A 4,717-nucleotide genomic window follows, 5' to 3' on the forward strand; every position below is an offset into this window, starting at 1 on the left:
TTTATAATATTGTCTTTGATTTATTTAATTAAGTCTATCTCTTTATTATAATTGCTTTTTGTGGAATAAAATTAGGGGATTATATAATAAATTATTTCCCCACTCCTTATATGAAGGTGTTGATATATTATATTTGTGTGCAGATACTATTATTCTCTCTTTTTGATTTCTAAATTCTAATTGAAAGTCAATGGAGAGAGATATATATGAAATATATTATAAAGTTGGGGATGAGATTATTTCAAAACTCATTGGCCCAATTGGAGGTTAGAGTTTTGGATGTTCTTGTGGGGAAGATTTTTCTTTTTCTTCCTCTCTTTTCCTTCTTCTGAAAATTTTGGTCTACAACTTTTCGTTTGGCTTTGGAGGAGCTTTGATATGGAGTTGAGGTGCTGTGGAATTTCTGGAGCTCTTCATTAGTTTTCAGATTCTTTTACGCACACTCCAGGTTGTGAATGAGATTTCTATGTGTTTTCTTTGTGCTTGTATTTGATTGTAATGTATGGGTAATAATGCAAATTTTATTGCAAAGTATATTGTTTGCAAATGATAATATTAGGGTAATAGGGTCTATTTTACTGTGCATACTGAATAATGTTGAGGTTGTATGTATTTAATTTGGAGAGTGTGGTTCACGACATTACTTTTTTCTCTTTGTGTTTTCAATGTGAATGTGTGTGTTCCTAGTGTAGCAATACTTCTTATGATGTAAATTGGCTAAGTCATTTTATAGTTTAGTTGTTGTTGTTTTGAAATTATATGCATTATGTGTGTAGTTTGGGCTTTCGAATAGCCTTCTGAGAATCTCAAAATTGTTGAAAACTTTCATTTCATGCTATCGTTTGTCATTTCATTTGGTTCTATGTTTTACCTATACCTGGGCGACCCTATTGGCTATGTGTGTATGTATTTTGTCGAGTCTGTTTTGTGTTTTAACTACCAAAATCTTGTAGTTGCGGTCTTGTCTTAGTTGAGCGCTCCAGATGAAATGTGTTGCACCTGCTACATTTGTGTCCCCTATGCCCGTGTGTTCAGGTGTTTAGGTTGGGTATTGGCCTTCATTCCCACGTCATAAGCCTTTTTTTGTCGCTATGCGGCAAATTGCCTACTTTGCGATGAAGGCATTGTACCTGGTTACCTCCGCGTGACCTCCCCTTCGGTTTGCACTGCACCCCCCTGTTCATCATTGTTGGGCTACTGACCTAGGCATTGATTTTATCCTCCCACGTCCTATGTTTTTTTGTCGGTATGTGACAGAAGGAGTTATGAGCGCCGCAACCTTGTTGGCATTGTAGTTGTGCATTTGTGTGCCTTAGTTGAGGCACACATGACCCCTTTCACTAATTTTTTATTCTTTTGTTTGTTGTGTGATAGAATGGTGGTTGGTGTACTAAAACCTTGCTGGCATTGAATAGGAACTTTTGCATGAACAATTGCTCAGGTATTCTCTTATTTCTCCCTTCTCTATTATTATATCGTGATTTTTGGTGAAACATAGATAATCGTAGAAGTTTTTCTTTTTTAATCTGCATGAATTTGGGGTTTTACAATAAAATCTCTGCATTTTCTTCGGATTGTATCCTTTCTAATAATATTCATGCCCCATAGAAGATTTACTTGACCAAAATAATGTATATGTTTAGGGTTTTGAATGAAACCCTAAACATACATGTGATTTTGCATCTGTCTCTATTATTCTTTCCTCTGTGAAAATGTAAAGAACATGAAAATTGTGTTCTTATGAATAATAATAGGGTTTAGTTTGGAATGAACTATATGCTTTTAAGTGTTTTGGAACATGTTATCATTGCCTTTGTTGGCTTTGACAACCCCTGTTATAATTGTGTTGAAGCCCTTTTAATTGACAATGACCTCCCATGCATATCATAGATTTATGCACTCATGTTGTTATATGACTGTATTTTTTGAGGACCTTTGCTGCTGGACCCTTATATTCTATAAACTGTACTGTGATATTTGAACAATTGTTTATGAATGAGCTTTGACTGTTATTTACTGCTTGTAACTATAATATATGATAGTGATAGTGCACAAGCTACAATTAATTTAAGGCTTCTCAAATATAGCAACATAGCAATCTTTCTTCAATGTTTAGATCTTTGGATGTGACCATTTTGTAATAGTGGGTTGCATTGATACATTTATAGAGATTATAGAAAGTATAAAGTGAGGACTTTGACAATTGTTAATGTTGAACCTATAACCTTGATTTTGTCTTTCGACAGTGACATATGACTGCATATTCCAGAGTGTTTCACTATTACTGGGGTTTTGATTACTCATTTGTGGATTGTGACTTAACTATGCATGGACAATTATAAGTGCTTTGAAAGAGATTCCATTGGTTGTAGTTTTCTTTGTTGTTATGATCTTGATGACTTATGGTTGTCTTAAGCACTTGGCATATATTCACTGTTTGGAAACTCTGAGCATGCACTATTTATTCTGTTACATACTATTCATGCCTTGATTAATGGGTTATTTTCTAGAAATAGTGATCTTTAGTATTAGTTGTTGTGTCTTTGAAACTTGGGTACATCACTGTCATTTCTCCATCAATAAGTCTTTATGACTGCACCTTTGCTGCTCTTGTTAGTGGTATCATTGTGACACTGTGGATTTTACATTAAATATTTGTGCCTGATTGAATCTTTGAAGCTATTGTGCATAAGACTTAAGTATATATCAATGGCCTTAGATTGATTCTTTTGAGGCACGATGACCCTTCTCATATCCATATTACTGTCTTTTAATGGTTGATAATGATGAGAAACCTTTGTTGTTTGATGGTGGTAGTTCATTGACTCTACCTATTCTATTGTGTTTTTACATTCTTTGAGACTGGCTTTAATGGTTGTCACAATATTTTATGTCCATGATTTCCCTTAATCTCTTCCATCTTAGCAACTATTGTCCTTAGATGTTTTGAATGTATTTTCAAGTCGATATAGCCATTTACAAAATCCTTGGTCTTTGCTTTGACATTTGGCTACCTTTAATGCATTGATCACTATCTTTAACCAGTCACATGCACAATGACCTTTTATCTATTAATTCTCTATCCTTGTTCATAATATTTGAATGGTGAAATGTATTTAGCTTTGTCATACCAAGTTTCTCTAAACACAGTGATTGTTCTTCTTTGAACCTTCTATTGTGATCACCTTCTTCCAAGGCCTTAGGCATCCTTGAACTAACCTTGAAGTTGTAATCTTATAATTTGATCTTTAAGCTATTTTTTCTAAATTATACCCAACACTGACCTTTGTTCTATCCATTCACAAAGACCACTTCTTCTATGACTTCTCTTTTAGCTTTAACAAATCAATGAGATACCTCCTCTATGTTGTTATGACTGTATCGCTGACTTATGAATCATGATCCCCAAGGTTTTGTTTATTAACCCTTACTGATAAGTGCTCTCTTAGACTGACCTTGAGAGATACTTCCATGATTATAGAGGAAGTCTTTATCTACTATTATTTATAAGTACAGTGAACAAGTTTGGTAGCTTGTTTTTATAGTGATGATCATATTGGCCAAGTTTGGTGATTAATGGCCTTTATTTATCATTGTTGGCTCCTAGACCTTTTTGTTCATACTTTCAATAACACTCTGCCATTATCTCTTATCTTTGACTCTCAGGTGAATGTACTCATCACTATATGATGGATGATTGTCTTAAACTTGTGATGCTCTATGATAGAAGACTGCCACCATAATAAAGAGCACTGCATTTTGAAAATACTGTTGCTAAATTTGCATTTTAATGACTATCACCATTCTTATGAATGGATTGTATCTCTTTATTTAATACTTTGTTTGGCTATTCTATCCTATCAACATGTCTTTACTTGAACAATGAGATGTCATTATAACAGTGATCTTAAGGACCCACTGTTACAAGTGATGGGCCCTTGTTTGATGAAGATATGTTGATATGTTAGCATCTTGGGCTAGACCCTTGTGGGAGCCTCATTTATCCCCACATGCTTGATATTTCTAAAATGAAAACCTGTAACTGCACATGAAATAAACAAATTAGATAAAACCATGGTTTTCGTTGATATCTCATGGCATCTTTTCTGTATTGATCTGCTTTGATTTCTTTGAGTCTGATGTAGCACTATAATTATATCGGGAATAATAGTATGTATGTTAGGGCGAGGTAAGTAACCCTGAGCTCTAACATGTTTTTCTTCTCTCACATTTCAGGTGATTTCCTTAGAGCGGACAATAAAGCATTGGGATCCCAACATATGCAGATCAACTATCCAAAGGAACTTGTCAACCTTATCAGGCAATGATGGGTTCCTTATCTATTCTTCACATACCCCTCTTGTTTCTTATATATTTACAGTTCTATATTGATGTACTTGTCTCAGCTATTCTCAAGGCTTGTGGGATCACATGTATAGTTGCTCTTTATGAATAAAAATGTGTTATATGCAAATGTTTCATTTATGTATATCTTTTGATTAAAACAGATGCATTTTTTTTAAAATAAGATATTTGTATGAAATACATTTTTATTCAATAAAGATAGCAAACTTGAAAAATAATTTTGTGTAGCTTTTATCTGCAATACATAAGACATGTAATAGGTCACCAAAATTTTAGGTGATAAAATTTTGGTAACAGTTGATCAAAGTGTTTCTTACACCATTCAAAAACATCATGTGCATCATCTATATGA

General features: G+C 33.8%; 1 long non-coding RNA gene across 1 annotated transcript; it reads left to right on the forward strand.

Moving 5' to 3' along the window:
• Nucleotides 1–267: 267 nt before the first annotated feature.
• Nucleotides 268–4,507, forward strand: LOC131069647 (uncharacterized). Its single transcript, XR_009112176.1, has 3 exons — nucleotides 268–448; nucleotides 1,375–1,441; nucleotides 4,237–4,507. It is a non-coding gene; the product is annotated as an uncharacterized LOC131069647 (long non-coding RNA).
• Nucleotides 4,508–4,717: the final 210 nt, after the last annotated feature.

The sequence above is a fragment of the Cryptomeria japonica genome, chromosome 11 (genome assembly GCF_030272615.1).
Source record: "Cryptomeria japonica chromosome 11, Sugi_1.0, whole genome shotgun sequence".
NCBI classification, from domain to species: Eukaryota; Viridiplantae; Streptophyta; class Pinopsida; order Cupressales; family Cupressaceae; genus Cryptomeria; species Cryptomeria japonica.